The sequence below is a fragment of the Canis lupus genome, chromosome 22 (assembly GCF_048164855.1).
Source record: "Canis lupus baileyi chromosome 22, mCanLup2.hap1, whole genome shotgun sequence".
Taxonomy (NCBI): domain Eukaryota; kingdom Metazoa; phylum Chordata; class Mammalia; order Carnivora; family Canidae; genus Canis; species Canis lupus.
Window position 1 is genome coordinate 42,491,550 of NC_132859.1, and position 19,786 is coordinate 42,511,335.

General features: G+C 38.8%; 1 long non-coding RNA gene and 1 pseudogene across 4 annotated transcripts in view; both read right to left on the minus strand.

Moving 5' to 3' along the window:
• Positions 1–19,786, minus strand: part of LOC140614213 (uncharacterized) — a 93,988-nt gene that overhangs the window by 20,082 nt on the left and 54,120 nt on the right. The window lies entirely within an intron of this gene.
• On the minus strand, positions 6,753–7,328 carry LOC140613732 (large ribosomal subunit protein uL15 pseudogene; annotated as a pseudogene).

Here is a 19,786-nt window from a genome sequence, read left to right on the forward strand (position 1 = left end):
TAAAAAAAGAAGAAAGAAAAACCCATACGGGCAGGAAAAACTGCTAGGGTCATTTACTCCGTGCCAGATGTGGGGTTGCCAAGGCCATCATTCAAATGGCAAAGCTCTTCAAACTTTAAAAGAAAATGTAAGTAATTACTCTCACCCTACCTCTACCCTCCTCACCTCATGGAGCTATTATGTGACGCTAAGTGAGAAGCCGTCTGTGAAAATGCTGTGACATCTGTCCAAGGCCTGATTAGAATAACAGCCAAGTAAGCACTTTTCCACGTGTTCTGTAATCTTCACAACACTAAGTGGGTAGACGCTATCCCCATTTAATAGAAAACCATCTCTAGCCAAGTCACGGAGCTCATACACAATGAAGCTGGTACCTGGGCGGCTACTCTGAACTGTCAGGGAGTTCGTGAACACTGGCCAAGTGGACAAGGGATCTCACTGTCTAGCAACAATTCTCAAATGAGTAACTGAGGCTGGAGGTCTCTCTGCCCCTCTGATCCACAGGCTGCTCTTCCCGGTGCTTGGAGGACAGCCATTCTCTGTGGGAGCAACAGATTTCATGACAGCAGGGAAAAGGTAGAGAAATTTCCTAAATGCACTCAGTCTTTCCAGATCTTTTCTGGACAAAGGCTGGTTCTATATATATTTTTTATTGGTGTTCAATTTGCCAACATATAGCATAACACCCAGTGCTCATCCTGTCAAGTGCCCCCATCAGTGCCCATCACCCAGTCACCCCAACCCCCTGCCCACCTCTCTTTCCGATACCCCTTGTTCGTTTCCCAGAGTTAGGAGTCTCTCATGTTCTGTCTCCCTCACTGATATTTCCCACTCATTTTCTCTCCTTTCCCCTTTATTCCCTTTCACTATTTTTTATATTACCCAAATGAATGAGACCATATAATGTTTGTCCTTCTCCAATTGACTTATTTCACTCATAAAGGCTGGTTCTTTAAAAATAGGACCTCATCCTTGGGCTGGGTCTGCACTCAGGTATGCACTCAGGTGGCATCAGTATGGCCAAAAAGTGCTCATTTGTCCAAAGCAACAGTTGACTCTCCAGGGCTGCTTGAACCTCTGGCTGTGAAGCTGTCCTCACCCTTATGCCCACAGCCCTCAGCAGCCTCCTACTATCTCCAGCCCTGAATGCCTGTTTTTTTTTTTCCCTCCTCAGTCATTACCCAAGGCAGGCCTGGCATGGGCATTGGAGGAGGACAGCATCAGTGGTGGTACACAGGGCCAGCCCCAAGCCATGGATTCCAGGCCTTGACTTCTCTTTTGAAAGGTGGTAGTTTAACTTGGAATGAGATGTGCCTGCACCTGCCAAGTTCAATACGCAGTGGAGACAAACACAGCTCTATCCCTGAGAGGCCCCGCCTAAGGCAAGACCCAGACAGGGCAGTTCAACTGGCGAACAGGGCAAGGGGGGAGGCCCAGGCTCCAGAGCAGCTGGATGGAAGTGGGGAAAGAGTAGTTGGAGGGCTGAGTGGCTGAAAAATGAGGAGGCAGTGGTTGACTTTCCATCTCCTTTCTCCAGCTAGCTACTTTCCCTTCGGCCTTAAAATAACCCTATAAGGTTTGATTTAATGCCTTTTGTTGTTTTAACTGGTCCTCCTTAGGGAGGGTTTCCAGCATTTCCAGGAGCCAGCGCAGCCTCAGAGCAAAGCAAGCTCTGCCACACTCGTCCCTTCCTCGGAGTGCAGGCCAGCACCCTGCACTCCAGCTCAGACGAGGTCGTCCTCCCCTTCCCTGGCTTTCTCCCCCTCTCTGCTACTATTCACAGGGGTGGAGGGGAGAGGTTGGGTGGTGGTGGGAGCACCAAGTTTAAAATAGATTCAGCCCAAACCAAAGGGAGCCCTGGAATGCAGAAAAAAAGCCCTGCTAGCTCTGAGTGGTGTGACGTGGAGAAAAGGGAGGACAGAGCCGGTTGCAGATACACCACTTCTGGATGGTTCCTACCCCAAGTATGGATCAATTGCTCTGGCTTCCTTGAAGAGCTGTTTCAAGGTCTCCACATGAGCTGATGTGAATTTTAGCTGCTGTTCTGTAACAGAGATGAATAAAAGACCCCAGGTAATTGCCTACCTGGATACCAGAAAGGGTCTGTAGGGCCCATTTCTAGATTCAGCTGAAGCTGATCTGAAACACTAAGTGGCTGAATAGTTACAGTTGAACTTCAGTAATTATTACAGAATTACCAGTTATACCAGTCCTGACACTTCTAATAGCAACTTAATGGTTGTTTATTAAACTCTCCCCAGTTATGGCTGCTTAGCATATCAAAAGGCTGGGAAAACACCCCCCAGATAACCTTGGGAAGAGAGACAGGCACAACTCTAATGTGACTTTGCTAGGCTTAACAAAGATCTCAGGAGGAGAACAAATTCCAGCATAGATGAAAGCCATCCTTTAAATAAACCATAGATTGAAAAAAGTGCTAAAACATAGACATACAGAGGACCCCACTGTACAATATTCAACAACTCTCTTCTAAGTAATTTTTAATACTGGAACATATGTTCTGCCCTTGGACTCAGTATTATATAATTCCCACTGTGATGGCAAACAAACTCTCATATGTACATATTATTTATTAGATTATAAACAAAACCTTGTGTACTGTACCCTCTGGGCAAGTAAAGTGATTTTAATCCCTAACATTCACCAAGCTTGATTCTTAACTTTACTGTCTTTAGAATGTAAACAGTTGAACAGAGAGGGGGGGTTTCTCACTGAGCTACCAATAATATCTGCATTGAGATTTTACTGTGTCTCAAATGCTTTGTGAACATATTCATCTAATCTTTAGAATAGCTCTTGGGTTTTATCCCCATTTTACAGATGAGGCACCAGAGATTGAAAGGGCTTATGCAACACACCAACAGTATATAGAGCTTATAAATGTCCAAAGCCAGGATTTAACCAACAGGCATCAAACTCCAGATCCCATGGCTTGACCACCATGCCATACTTCCCTAATTTGATAGTCAACTAATATGTTGACTACTGATTTAAAGTTTTAGCTATGTAATTTAGTTTTCTGATTTGAAGGGAGCAGAAACTGTTGAGGCACCACCAGGATCATGTCTCAGATGTTTTTATGATTTCTATGTCCACCCCCACACCAGCTTCAGTGAACCTTTGCTTTTGTATTCATTTGCCACAAATTTGCAACAGGTTTTACAACAAATTCTCCCAAACTTGGTGGTTTAAAACAGCATACATTTATCATCTTAACCGTTCTGGAAGTCATAAATCCAAAATAGGTCTTGTGGGACTAAAATCAAGGTGCTGCAGGGTTCTATTCTTTCCGGAGGCTCTAGGGGAGAATTTACTTCTTGTCTTTTCTGGTTTCTAGAGGCTTCCTACATTCATTGGCCAGTAGCCCCCTCCATGTGTAAAGCCAGCAATGGCATCATTCTGAGTTCTATATCCTCCATCACATCTGTGACTCTGCTGCCTCCCTCTTTCAATGATAAGGATCTTTGTGATGACATTGAGCCCCCAGGATATTCCAGGATAACCTCCCCATCTCAAGATCCTTACCTTAATCACACCTGTCTCTTTTATTACCTAAGAGAAGATATTCACAGGTTCAAGGGTTTAGGATCTGGACATCTTTGGGGTTCATTATTCTACCCACCACAGGTTCTAATGGATGCAACTGTTTCTTTTCCAAGGACTTCCCTTGGGCTACTGAAGCCACTTTGCCCCAAAGTATAGAGAGATGGAAGTTCCTGATAGTGTTGCCAACTGTCCTGGTCTGCCCCATCATAAGACTTTTACTGCTAAAACCAAGACAGTTCTGGACCAACTAGGGTGGTTGGTTGCCCTACCCCACAGCCAGCGACTGACAATGCTAGATTATGAAAACCCAACTCCTTGCCTCAAGTATGGACAAATTCTGAGGGATAATTTAAACTCCGGAGTTCCCCTAGAGGATTAGGCTTAGACTTCTGACCACATAAAATTATATCCTTGCCTGATTTCTGTCTCTTCCCTATCCATCTTCCCCAATCCCTTAGTAAATTCTACTGCAAGCAGTTCCTTGGCAAACCATCTGCACACCAATCTTCATCTCAAGACCTACCATTGTGGTGAAATAATAAGTTTTGTTTACATTTATTCAGCAAACAATACTGAAATCCTATAATGTATCAAGTCCTGCATTTGGGATGAAAAAATCCCTACCTCGGTGTCTCAGTCAGTTAAGAATTTGACTCTTTCAGCTCAGGTCATGATCTCAGGGTCATGAGACATATCAGGCTCCACACTTAGTGGGGAGTCCACTTGAGAGTCTCTCCCTCTCCCCTTGCCCCTTCCCCTCCACTCTCTGTTTCTCTTTCTAAAATAAAATTAAATGTCACATAAAAGCCAAACCTAGTCCTCAGGAAGCTCACAAGAAAAGCAGAGAGACAACTGAGTAGAACCAGCAACACAATGTGATGAGCACAGAGAGAGACATTCAAAGAAGATCACAGAAAAGCAAAGGAAGGGTGCAAACTACAAGGAAAGAGGGGTGGTCAGGGGTCAATCATTAAAGAAACTTGGACATTTTGAAAGCCACTCAAAGCCATTAAAGGAGACACACATTTTAACCAATTTTTGTAAGAGGTAAAAATCTCTCTGAAGGTGTAAGATGGAAAGATAGGAAATATGAGAGAAAAGAAAATTAGAGCATCATACATACCAGCCTGTCCCACATCTGAATGACAGAAGTTACAGAAAAAGAACACAGAAAACAGGAAAAGTTTTTCAATGAGATAAGGAAATTATCAAAATTGAAAAATAAGCCAAAAAGTAAAAGAACCACCAACAGCCTAGAATAAGTCAAGAAAGACTCAGTACAAGGTATATCATTGAATAATTTCAGAATCTCAAGAATAACAAAAGACTCCAAAGCTTTCAGAGAGAATATAAACAGGTATATATGAAGGTCACATTGAAATCTTCTAGACGGGGTGCCTGGGTGGCTTAGTTGGTTAAGCATCCAACTCTGGGTTTCACCCCAGGCCATGATCTCAAGGTTATGACATTGAGCCCCACATTGGGCTTCACACTCAGTGCAGAACCTGCTTGAGGATACTCTCCCTCTCCCTCTGCCCTCCCATCTGCTATGCTGTCTCTCCAAAATAAACTTTAAAAAAAAAAAAAAAAGGAAATCTTGTAGATATGAGTGGTATATGCCTTCAAACATCTCAGGAATAAATATTCTCAACCTAGAACTCTATGCCCACAAACTATCAATCATGTGTGAGTATAAAATATACTTTAATGCATGCAGGAAGCCTAAAAAGTTATATCTCATGCCTTTTCTTAGAAAGCTACTGCTTATGTGTTCCAGAAAAAAAATAAAGAAGAAAATGAAGAGAAAGGAAAACCTGGAACCGAAGAAAGAACCCAAAGGAGGAATGACAGCTACCTCGCAGGTTTAAAGAGTGACCAATTCAGAAGAAGCAGACTGGTGGAATAGTGTTTGGGGCTTTTATTAATATACTTTTAACTACCTAAAAAGCATAGATCTGCTTTTATCTGATTAAAGCATCTAAGAAAAAATTTAATGATAGGTAGGTACACAGGTTATCAGTTGAATTAATGACTGGGGACAATTATTAAAACTAGAAAAAAAATTTTAAAGGAAATATAATTATAGTACCTTCCTGTACTCCGCAATATCAATGTTTGCACAAAACTAATGATGAATGATGGAAACTATCAAATAAACCAAAAGTTTTATAAAAACATAGAGGAATAGGTGCAGTTGGTGTTATATGCTAAATGGTATCCTAAATTCGTATGTTAAAGTTCTAAACCCTGGTAGTTACAAATGTGACTGTATTTGAAGATAGAGTTTTTAAAGAGGTAATTAAAGTTAAATGAAGTCATTAAGGTGGGGCCTAATTCAATATGACTGGTGTCTTTATAAGAAAAGGAAATTAAGACGCAGATATGTACAAAGGGAAGACCATGTGAAGACACCAGGAAAAAAATGACTATCTACAAGCCGAGAAGAGAAGCATTGGGAGAAACCAACCCTGCTGATACCTTGATCTTGGATTTCCAGCCTCCAGAATTGTGAGGAAATAAATTTCTGTTGTTTAAACTGACAAATCTGTGATACTTGGTTATGGCAGCCCTAGCAGTCTAAGATAGTTGAGAAACATATAAGTCAAGTCTTTATAAATTATAATAGATAGTCAATGTGCAAAAATATCCAAAACTGACAAGTCAAGAAATTTAAAATATGAATATAAATATAATTTTTAAAAAGCACTTGTTAGCATTTAATATGAACCTACTTCCACTTGGCTTCAATCTACAAGGATATAGGCCGCACCCTGCTGACCCCCTCAATATCCTTAATCTCTTCAGGGCAGCCCGGGTGGCTCAGCAGTTTAGCACTGCCTTCAGCCCAGGGCGTGATCCTGGAGACCCAGATCAAGTCCCACATTGGCCTCCCTACAAGGAGCCTGCTTCTCCCTCTACCTGTGTGTCTACCTGTCTCTGTCTCTCTCTGTGTCTCTCATGAATAAATAAATAAAATCTTTAAAAAAAATTGCCTTAACAAAAAAAAAAATCTTCTCTTTGTTTTTTTTTTTTTCTTTTTAATTTTTACTTATGATAGGCACACAGTGAGAGAGAGAGAGAGGCAGAGACACAGGCAGAGGGAGAAGCAGGCTCCATGCACCGGGAGCCCGACGTGGGATTCGATCCCGGGTCTCCAGGATCGTGCCCTGGGCCAAAGGCAGGCGCTAAACCGCTGCACCACCCAGGGATCCCTTCTCTTTGGTTCTTCTACTGAAAAATTTGGCCTTCAGGATGACAGGCTGTTTTGGGAGCTTTCCTTTCCCCAATCTTTGTAGTAGCCCAATCACACCATATCAATGATAGGAGCAGCTCCAGTTCTACTTTTGGCAGCATTTACCCACATCTGCTTGCTGACCAAGGTCCACAGTTTCTCAAGGTTGACAAAGCTTGGGCAGAAGTTCTAGTTCCTCTTTAAGTGGTAATGCCTCATACCAACTTTTCCAAAGTAAGCTGGATGATATTGTGATACAGCATGCCACCAGCATTAAACCAGCCATCTGGGTGCTTCTGGTGTTTGCCCATGCAGCTGTGGTCCATGTGGCCCTGAAGCTTCCGGGCCTTTCTCAGTCTGGATGGCATGTCAGCAGCCCACACAAAAGAGCTAATGGTTAAAAGCTAACGGAATTTAAAGAGTTGTCTCTGAAGAATGAGATGGGGCCCCCCACTCCATCTTGAATCCTTAAAATAGGATGTATTTCACAATTCAGGTATTTTCTGATTTTTAAAAGATAATATGCATATTATATCATAAACACACAATTACATGCACATAATTATGGGCAGCACCCCATAATTAATATTTTGTTTGAAACAGAGTACAACAAAAGGGGCAGAGACAATCCCAAGCAGGCTCCATGCCCAGCATGAAGCCCAACACAGGGCTCAGTCTCACAATCCTGAAATCATGACTCCAGCCGAAATCAAGAGTCAGGTGTTTAACCGTGTCACCTAAGCACTCCAACCCAATATTTTTGCAAAATCATTTTGAAAAGGTGACTCTTGCAGAAGTGTGAAAGGAGATTTGGGGGCATGGGAGTATACTAGAGACAAGATTAGAGTCAGAGGCTGATGAGCAGGCCAACATGACAAAGAAGACCAGATTTAAGGAGAAGGCAGCAATGATAGGTAAAAAAGAGAGAGAGAGAGAAAAAAAAATGATGGATCAGGAGACCTTATGAACAAATCAAATGGAATGGGTAAAAGAGAAGGCACAATCATAGGAAAAACTCAAACTCTTGATTTGGAAACCTGCATGGAGGTGTCATGCATTGAATGGGGAAGGTAGAAGGAAAGGACATTTGGAGGACAAGGAGACAGGTGAGGTTGGGCCTGTGAGATTTTCATGAGGAGATATTTTGGAGGCATCTGGGCAAATATATATCTGACATACCTGACAACAGAGTTCCTAGGGGATGAGGAGCAAGGAGGGCAAAGTAGGGACAGGATTTAAGCACTCAACCTCCTTCCTGCTTTCTTTTCTCAATGATGTCTTGTCGTGGAGGAAAAATGACAAGCCTTAAAGTCAGTCCACTAAGTTCCCATGCCTCACACCTAGGAGGCAGCTCACAGGGCCATAGACACCCCAAAAGTCCTCTCATAAGACAAGGAAATTGCTCCTCAGAAAAGCCAATTCTAGGTTCAGTTAATGGCTGAAGTGATAATTGACAACTCCCTTTGATAAGAGAAGCTGAAAATAATTCATCTTCTATCTCCCAAATCAAAATTAGGGAAATGGTCAGAAAGAAACTACTTCTCAAAAAATGCCAGTTTTAAATTGTTTCAGGGATGAGCTATTTCAAAATCAAACCTCATATGCTATTTAGGACATATCAAAGGACAAGAAAAGAAGGAAAATATCTCCATTCTTTTAGAGACACCAACAGAGCTTATATCATCAGATCTTGCCCAGAATAATTGCTTTAAAAACCACTCCAATATATGTAAATATACCTGAAAAGTCTAAATATAATAGCAATAGAATCTAAGAGTATTATAAAATTAATTCAAGTTGGATTTATTTCAGGAAGGTAGGCACAGCTAAAAATTAGGAAATCTAAGTGTAATACATTTCTTCAAAATATTTGATCCATAATGGATCAAAGGAAGAAATCATGTGATGATCATGAGAAATTTCCAAAAAGCATAAGACCTTGATTTATTTTTTAGAAATTCAATAAAATTAATAATATATACATACACAAAACTAACAGCTGGTATTCTCCTTAATGGTGAAGCATAAGCATTCCAATTTAAATCCCAAACAGTATACAGTTAACCTTTTGACCTTCACAGGGGTTAAGAATACTGACCCATGCAGTTGAAAATTCTCATATAATTTTGACTCCCTAAAACCATAACTACTAATAGCCTACTATTGGCCAGAAGCCTACCTGTAATAGACAGTTGATTAATACCTATTTTGTATATTATATGTATTACATACTATATTCTTAAAGTAAGCTAGAGAAAAGAAAATGTTATTAAGAAAATCAAAAGAAAGAGAGAACAAATTTACAGGACTGTACTGTATTTTTCTAAAAAATCTGCATGTATATGAACATATGCAGTTCAAATCCATGTTGTTCAAGAGTCAACTGTAAGCATGTTAAACAATAAAATAATTTAAAAAGTAAAACAAGTGCATTAATATTCTAAACAAGAGGCCAAGTATCCCATATTTGTAGATCTTGTCATTACATTCCTCAAAAACCCGAGAAAATCGATTGGAAATTATCAGAGATAATCAGCAAATTCAAAAAAGTGATTAATTACAAAATAAATGCAGAAAATCAATAGGTTTCTTGTACATCAAAAAAATAAAAATCTAATTCACTTAAAAAATTCAATACAGGGGCACCTAGGTGTGGCTCAGTGGTTGAGCATCTGCCTTTGGCTCAGGGTGTGATTCCCGGGGTCCTTGGATGGAGTCCCTCAGCAGGCTCTCCCCCAGGGAGTCTACTTCTCCCTTTGCTTATGTCTCTACCTCTCTCTGTGTGTCTCTCATGAATAAATAAATAAAACCTTTAAAAAAAAAAGAAAATTCAATACAAAAATAGATCCCATTCTCTTTTCAAGCAGGTCAAATTTGAGTAATACCTACCTATGGGAGTTGAAGATCCAGAAAATGACTTCCTTAAACTCACCATACTCTAGTACTACCTGTAAAGTCCTCATGCAGTTCCATTGATTTTTATATCCAACTTTGAAGATCACTTTTCTAATGGGGGGGGGGGGCTAGAATCAGCAGATAAAGTGTAACAAGATAATTAAAACTCTCTAAACACACACACAAACAGATCCCACTCACATTAATATAAGATTTACCTGAATAGATAGTGGGTGGCTCATTCAGTTAAGCATCTGCCTTCGGCTCAAGTCATGATCTCAGGGTCCTGGGATTAAGCCCTGAGTTAAGCTCCCTGCTCAGGAAGAAGTCTGCTTGAGATTCTTTCTCTCCCTCTCCCTCTTCCTCCCCCTGCTCACACGCTGTCTCTAAAATGAATGTATAGATCTTTTAAAAAAAGAAAGAGAATAAAAAAAAAAAAAGAAAGAGAAGAAAATGAAAATGAAAAAGAAAACAAGGAGACAAGGGTTTTGAGTGACACACTGGACCAGATGGATTTAACAGATATATTCTGAACATTTTGTCCTAAGACAGCAGAATACACATTCTTTTCAAGTCCACATGGAACATTCTCCAGAATAGATCACGTTAGACCACAAAACAAGCCTAAACAAATACAAGAAGACTGAAGTCATAGCATGCACCTTTTCTGACCACAATACTATGAAACTAGAAGCCAACCATAAGAAAAAGTCTGGAAAGACCACAAATACATGGAAGGTAAACAACATGCTACTAAACAATAAATGTGTCCACCAGGAAATAAAAGAAGAAATTTTTTAAAAAATACATGGAAACAAATGAAAATGAAATGCGACAGTCCAAAGCCTTTGAGACACAGCAAAAGTGGTTCTATGAGAGAAGTTTATAGCAATACATGCCTACCTCAAGCAAGAAAAGTCTCAAATAAACAACCTAACCTTACACTTAAAATAGCTAGAAAATGCACAACAAACAAAGCCTACAGCCAGCAGAGGGAGAGAAATAACAAAAATTAGAGCAGAAATAAATGATATAGAAACTGAAAAATATATATGTAACAATCAATGAAACCAGGAGCTGGTTCTTTTAAAAAATTAATAAAATTTATAACCTCCAGCCAGACGTATCAAAAAGAAATGAGAAAGGACTCAAACAAATAAAATCACAAACAAGAGAGGAGAAATAACAACCTTCACCACAGAAACACAATTATAGGAGAATATTATGAAAAATTATATGCCAACAAATTGGACAACCTAGAAGAAATGGAAAAAGTCCTAGAAATATAGAAATTACCAAAATTGAAACAGAAAGAAACAGAAAACTTGAACAGACCAAAAACTAGCAAAGAAATTTAATCAGTAATCAAAAGCTCCCAACAGAAGTTCAGGATCAGATGACTTCACAGGTGAATTCTATCAAACATTTAAAGAAGAATCAATATTTATTCTCAATCTATTCCAAAAAAATAAAAAAAAGAAAGGAAAACTTTCAAATACATTCCATGAGGCCAGCATTGCCTGCTACCAAAACCAGACAAAGACACCACTTAAAAAGAGAACTACAGGCCATGTCTATGTCTTCCTCTGTGAGATTTCTGTTCATGTCTTTTGCCCATTTCATGATTGGATTGTTTGTTTCTTTGGTGTTGAGTTTAATAAGTTCTTTATAGATCTTGGAAACTAGCCCTTTATCTGATATGTCATTTGCAAATATCTTCTCCCATTCTGTAGGTTGTCTTTGAGTTTTGTTGACTGTATCCTTTGCTGTGCAAAAGCTTCTTATCTTGATGAAGTCCCAATAGTTCATTTTTGCTTTTGTTTCTTTTGCCTTCGTGGATGTATCTTGCAAGAAGTTACTGTGGCCGAGTTCAAAAAGGGTGTTGCCTGTGTTCTTCTCTAGGATTTTGATGGAATCTTGTCTCACATTTAGATCTTTTATCCATTTTGAGTTTATCTTTGTGTATGGTGAAAGAGAGTGGTCTAGTTTCATTCTCCTGCATGTGGATGTCCAATTTTCCCAGCACCATTTATTGAAGAGACTGTCTTTCTTCCAGTGGATAGTCTTTCCTCCTTTATCGAATATTAGTTGACCATAAAGTTCAGGGTCCACTTCTGGGTCCTCTATTCTGTTCCACTGATCTATGTGTCTGTTTTTGTGCCAGTACCACACTGTCTTGATGGTTTATGTATACAATGGAATATTACTCAGCTATTAGAAATGACAAATACCTACCATTTGCTTCAACGTGGATGGAACTGGAGGGTATTATGCTGAGTGAAGTAAGTCAGTCGGAGAAGGACAAACATTATATGTTCTCATTCATTTGGGGAATATAAATAATAGTGAAAGGGAATATAAGGGAAGGGAGAAGAAATGTGTGGGAAATATCAGAAAGGGAGACAAAACGTAAAGACTGCTAACTCTGGGAAACGAACTAGGGGTGGTAGAAGGGGAGGAGGGCGGGGGGTGCGAGTGAATGGGTGACGGGCACTGGGGGTTATTCTGTATGTTAGTAAATTGAACACCAATAAAAAATTAAAAAAAAAAAAGAGAACTACAGGCCAATATCTCTGATGTGAAAATCCTCAACAAAATACTGGAAAACTGAATCCAACAATACATTTAAAAAATCATTCACCATGATCAAGTGGAATCTAATCCTGTGTTGCAAGGGTGGTTCAATATTCACAGATCAATCAATGTGATATATCACATTAATAAAAGAAAGGATAAGAACCATATGATCATTTCAATGATGCAGAAAAAGCCTCTGACAAAATACAATACCCACTTGTGATAAAAACCCACAACAAAATTGGTTTAGGAAACATATCTAAACATAATAAAGGCCATAGATGAAAAATCCACAGCTAATATCATAAGTGGATATTTAAGTAGGTAGGTAGATAATATCCTAAAACTCTCAAATTTTCCTCTATCAGGAAGAAGACAGGGATGTCTACTCTTACCACTTTTATTTAGCATGGTACTGGAAGTCCTAGTCATAGCAATTAAACAACAGAAAAATAAAAGGCATCCAAAATGGGAAGGAAGAAGTAAAACTTTCAATGTTTGTATACAACATGACACTATATACAGAAAACCCAAAAGACTCCACAAAAAAACTGCTAGAACTGATAAACAAATCAATGTACAGAAATCTGTTGCATTTCTATACCCAATAATGAAGCAGCAGAAAGAGAAATTAAGGAATAAATCCCATTTACAATTGCACCAAAACCAATTAGGTATCTAGGAATAGGGCAGCCTGGGTGGCTCAGCAGTTTAGTGCCACCTTCAGCCCAGGGAGTCCCACATTGGGCTCCCTGCATGGAGCCTGCTTCTCCCTCTGCCTTTCTCTGCCTCTCTCTCTCTCTCTCTCTCTCTCTGTGTGTCTCTCATGAATAAATAAATAAAATCTTAAAAAAAAAAAAGATATCTAGGAATATACCCAACCAAAGAGGTAAAAGACCTACACTGTGAAAACTGTAAAACACTGATGAAAGAAATTGAAGATGACATAAAGAAATGGAAAGACATTCCATGTTCATGGACTGGAAGGACAAATATTGCTAAAATCTCAATACTATCCAAAGTAATTTACATATCTAGTGCAATCCTTAGCAAAATACCAACAACATTTCTCACAGAGCTAGAACACACAATCCTAAAATAGTATGGAACCACAAAATACCTCAGAAAGCCAAAGCCATCTTTTTTTTTTTTTTTCCAAAGCCATCTTTAAAAAGAAATGCAAAGCTGGAGGCATAACAATTCTGGACTTCAAGTTATATCACAAAGCTGTAGTGATCAAAACACTACGGTACTGGCACAAAATAGACACATAGATCAGTAGAAGAGAACAGAAAGGCCAGAAATCAAACCACAATCATATGATCAATTAATCTCCAACAAAGTAGAAAAAGAATATCCAATGGAAAAAGATGGTCTCTTCAATAAATGGTGTTGGGAAAACTGGACAGCAACATGCAAAAGAATGAAACTGGATCACTTTCTTATATCACACACAAAAAATGAATTCAAAATGGATGGGTTTGCCTGGGTGACTCAGTTGGTTAAGCTTCCAACTCTGGATTTCAACTCAGGTCATGATCTCAGGGTGGTGAGATCAAGCTCTGTATCTGGCTCCATGCTGGGAGTGGAGCCTGCTTAAGATTCTCTCTCTCCTTCCTCCTCTGCCCCTCCCCACCCCACTCATGCTCTCTCTCTAAAAAATAAAATAAAATAAAAAGCAAAAATGAACTATTGGGACTTAATCAAGATAAAAAGCTTCTGCATAGCAAAAGAAACAGTCAACAAAACTAAAAGACAACCTACAGAATGGGAGAAGATATTTGCAAATGACCTATCAGATAAAGGGCTAGTATCCAAGATCTATAAAGAACTTATCAAACTCAACACCTAAGAAACAAACAATCCAATCATGAAATGGGCAAAAGACATGAACAGAAATCTCACAGAGGAAGACATACACATGGCCAACAAGCACATGAGAAAATGCTCCGCATCACTGGCCATCAGGGAAATACAAATCAAAACCACAATGAGATACCACCTCACACCAGTGAGAATGGGGAAAATTAATAAGACAGGAAATAACAAATGTTGGAGAGGATGCGGAGAAAGGGGAACCCTCTTGCACTGTTGGTGGGAATGTGAACTGGTGCAGCTACTCTGGAAAACTGTGTGGAGGTTTCTCAAAGAGTTAAAAAACAGAGCTACCCTACGACCCAGCAGTTGCACTACTAGGGATTTATCCCAAAGATACAGATGCCGTGAAAAGCCAAGACACCTGCACCCCGATGTTCATAGCAGCAATGTCCACAATAGCCAAACTACGGAAGGAGCCTCTATGTCCTTCGACAGATGAATGGATCAAGAAGATGTGGTATGTATACATACAATGGAATATTACTCAGCCGTTAGAAACAATGAATACCCACCATTTGCCTCAATGTGGATGGAACTGGAGGGTATTATGCTGAGTGAAGTAAGTCAATCAGAGAAGGACAATCATTATATGGTTTCACTCATGTGGGGAAATAAAAAAATAGTGAAAGGGATTATAGGGGAAAGAAGAGAAAATGAGTGGGAAAAATCAGAAAGAGTGACAGAACACATGAGAGACTCCTAACTCTGGGAAATGAACAAGGGGTGGTGGAAAGGGAGGTGGGCAGGGGGAATGGGTGACTGGGTGACGGGCACTGAGGGGGGCGCTTGACGGGATGAGCACTGGATGTTATACTATATGTTGGCAAATCAAACCCCAATAAAAATATATACATATTTTTAAATGATTTAAATTTTCAAAAAAATTTTAAAAATAAAATAAAAAATTAATAAAAATTCAAAATCAATGAAGATCTAAATGTGAGACCTGCAGTCATAAAACTCCTAGAAAAGAACACAGAGAGTGACTTCTTTGACACTAGCCATTGCAACTTATTTCTAGATATGTCTTCTGAGGCAAGAGAAACAAAAGCAAAAATAAACTCTTGGGACTACATCAACATAAAAAGTTTCTGCACAATGAGGGAAATAATCAACAAAACTAAAAGACAACCTACAGAAAGGGAGAAGATATTTGCAAAAAACATATCCAATAAAGGGCTAGTATCCACAATATATAAAAACCTTACACAACTCAATACCCAAAAAACAAATAATTCAACTGAAAAATGGGCAGAAGGCATGAATAGGCATTTTCCCAAAGAACACACCCAATAGCCAATTGACACATAAAAAGATGCTCAACATCACTTATCATTGGGGAAAGGCAAATACAAACTACAATGAGCTATCACCTCACACCTGTCAGAATGGCTAAAATCAACAACATCAACAACAGGTTTTGGCGAGGATGTAGATAAAGGGGAACCTTTGTTCACTGTTGGTAGGAATGCAAACTGGTACAGCCATTATGGAAAACGGAATGGAGGTTCCTCAAAAAGTTAAAAATAGAACAACTAAAAATAAAAAATAAAAATAAAAAACTAAAAATAAAAAATAAAAATAGAACAACTAATACAATACAGAAATTGCACTACTAGGTATTTACCCAAAGAATACAAAAATACTGGGACACCTGGGTGGCTCAGAGGTTGAGCGTCTGCCTTCAGCTCAGGGCGTGATCCCAGAGTACCAGGATCGAGTCCCACATCAGGCTCCCTGCATGGAGCCTACTTCCCCCTCTGCCTGTGTCGCTGCCTCTCTCTGTGTCTCTCATGAATAAATAAATAAAATATTTTTTTTAAAAAAGAATACAAAAATACTACTTCAAAGGGATACATGACCCCAACGTTTATAGCAGCATTATATACAATAGTCAAATTACGGAAGCAGCCTCTGTCCACCAATTGACAAATGTGTAAAGATGTGATATGAATATATCACAATGGAATATGACTCAGCCATAAAAAAGGAATGAACTCTCTTTGCAATGACATGGATGGAGCTAGTGTATTATGCTAAGCAAAATAAATCAGATTTTTACTCACATGTGGAATTTAAGACACAAAACAAATGAGCAAAAGGAAAAAAGAGAGAAAGAGGCAAATCAAGAAAAAGACTTAATTATGGAGAACAAACTGATGAGGAGGAGGTAGGTGAGGGGTTAGATGAAATAGATGAGGAGGGTTAAGGCGTGCACTTGTGATGAGCAGTGGGTGTTGTAGGGAAGTGTTGAATCACTATATTGTACACCTGAAATGAATATAACACTGTATGTTAACTAGTTAACTAGGTAGGAAAAAATTTCAACCCTACTACAAAAAAAGAGAGAAAGAAAGAAAGAAAGAAAGAAAGAAAGAAAGAAAGAAAGAAAGAAAGAAAGAAAGAAAGAAGAAAAGAAAAAAAGAAAAGAAAAGAAAAGAAAGGAAAAGACAAAACACCAGTTTTAAAATCCTCTGACCATACATTCTCCACTAGAGAATATTAGGTCCTTTACTCAACTCAAAGTTCAAACTGCCCTCTCTGCCTACCCACTCATCCAGTATCATCATTAAGCAAATGTATAAGTCCAGAGTTCTGCACGCCATCCAATAGCCCCACCAGATTAATCACCTCCCATGAAGTCTTTAAAGATTATACCACTAGGCCTCCTCCTATGTAACTCACCCCTAACAATGCACTTGTCACACTAGAATCTAAGGGTTTTTCTGCTTGTATGGTAATGGGCTCTCTGAGAACAGAACTCAAGACGTCTGGCCTTTGGTAGGTATTTAATGTTTGCTGAATAAATCAGTGAATGAATGATGACAAATGATTAAGGCATTACTTTTCAGACTAGACCAAAACAGAAGCCAAAGCCCAGAGAGCACACTTGACTATGGTGTGGTCACTTGCCTAGGGCAACTTTCCATTCATAGAAGACTGGAGAGCTTCTCTGTTACATCCATCTATTATCACAACACAATGTTCCAGATATATTTTTTACATGTATTTTTTCACATACCAACCTTTGGCTCCTTCTCAGAAGGGACTAAGGCTTTGTGCACATTTGGACCTCTGCCAGCTGGACCAAAATCTAGAGCAAAGTAGGAGTTCACTACTTGCTGCTTCAATGCATGAATTGACTATTGATCGAGTTGTATTCTCCTATCAGAAATCCAAACACGAGAGCCAAGCTGACAGTTTTCTGCAAGAGCCAATGATCAGGGACCCGTGCATTTTCTGCAGTTGACTTGGCCTGAGGTTCCCCCTCATCTCCCCTTTGGGAGGTCTAGGGCCACTAAACAGTGGTTTATGAGCACTGAGGGAGAATCTTGGTTAGACTTGACAAGTGGGGCAGCCACGGTGGATCTGGCCCAGGTAGCATACTCTAAACATACTTCATGTCCCATTGGCCACTGAGCATTGCAGTCAACAAAGGAAATAAGGCTGTACTGAGAGGAAAAACAAAGAGAAACAAAGCTTAAGCTTGCAGCTAAGCTGCAAGAATACTTTCTTCTTAAACAGGAAGCTGGAGCAATGGGCATGACACCAGCCTTCAGAGGTGTAGATGCCATATCAGAGTGACCATCTGGAGAGTTCCCCACTCCAAGCTTTGCTGTTAGTCTGAGGAGGCCAGAGTGCAACCAGAGGATGGGAAAGAATTATTCTTGAGCCTTTCAGAGAAATTTAACATTATAATTATAGTGTTGCTATTATTTAATCTTGAAGTTTAAAATTGTCCTAGGCCTTTATTAGACCTTTGAGAAACACAGGCCTTCCTTTGTTAATAATAACCTAAGACAATTGTGGAATTAATTTGGAGTTGTGTTCTGTTCATATTTTATCTGCATAAAATTCCCCAAGAAATTCATTAACCAGGATTTTTGTTATAGCAAAAGAACACTTATATTTAAAAAAAAAAAAAAAAAAAAAAAAGGAGGTAAAAGCTACTCATAGACCTTTCTCTATAACCTAGGGAGCAGGTAACAGCTAAGTTGGTCTCAAAAGACCCTTGCTTATGACTAATTTAAATCCTTTATATCAAATATAAAGCCCTGAGAGCAGATCTAAAACCCCCAACTATCAGAGTGCTCTCACTTTGTCGTCTACGACTACTGGAATTGAGATGAGTCTATGCCCAAATCAATGTAAACACAACTTGAGATGTATCACACTATTCTTTGTGTGTACAGACACATATAACACATGCATACACACAATTTTTTTATCTCCTTAGTAATATCAATTTGCCCTAAAGAGATTTCTTTATCTCTATTGTCTCATATAAAAGTCTATATGTCTGATATTAACAGCTAAAATTCCAGCTTCTTTGCAGTTGCTGTTCTCATGCTATACCTTTTCCCATCCTTTTGTTTTCAATCTGTTTGTATCTTTGAACCTAAAATGTGTCTCCTGTAGACAGAATATAGTTGGATTTTGTTTCTTTTTCCAATCTGGAAATCTCTGAACTTGATTGGATTTTTAAACCATATACACTTAATGTTATTATTGATACAGTTGGATTTACAACTGCCATCTATTTGTTTTCTATACATCTTCTTTTTTGCTCCTCTATTTCTTTTACTTTCTTTTTTGTCTGTTTTTTAATTGTTGAAATAAGATCAACATACAATTTTATATTAGTTTCAGGTGTACAACATGGTGAATTGACAATTCTGTGCGTTATTCAGCACTCACCATCATAAATGTAGTCACCATCTGTCACTATACAGAACTATTACAATATTTTTTACTATATTCCCTATGCTGTACTTTTCATTTTCACGACTTACTTGTTTTATAACTGAGAGTTTGGAATTCTCAATTCCCTTCATCTATTTCACACATCCTCCCATCCATCTCCTCTCTAGAAACCACCAATTTGTTCTTTGTATTTAAGTTTGTTTTGTTTTCTAGACCCTTCATACATGTGAAATGATATGGTATTTGCCTTTCTCTGTCTGACTTATTTCATTTAGCACAGTACCCTCTAGATCTATTCATGTTGTCACAGATGGCAAGATCTCATTCTTATGACTCAGTAATTAATATATTAATTAATTCATTCTTATGACTCAGTAATTAATATATTAATTAATATATTAACATATTCTGTTAATACCACCTCTTCTTTATCCATTAATCTATTGATGGATTCTAGGTTGCTTCCATATTTTGGTTATTGTAAATATGCTGCAATAAACATTGGAGTGCATATATCTTTTCAAATTAGCATTTCTGTTTTCTTTGGGTAAATACTCAGCAGTGGAATTACTGGAATTTCTCTTCTGATACCAACTAATACTGGATCCTTTAGCCTTCTTTTCCAGGCATTCTCCAATTCACTGATCAGTTTGTGTTTCCCCTAAACCAATGACAAGTTCTCTTTAAATCTATAACTACCAAACCTCACACTGAAAAATATTTCAAACCACTCACTATAGCCACAAATATAAAGGGAGAGGCAAGATAACCAGATATTTAATCGGATTTCTCATCAGTGCTTTGGAAACATGCAAAACATTTACCTAACCATCCATAAATACCGAGTGTCCTCTTTCATGTCTATGCTCCAGAGCATGAGGCATCACCATAAATGAAATCTCACTCTTCATTTCTTGCCTAAGATATTTTCTT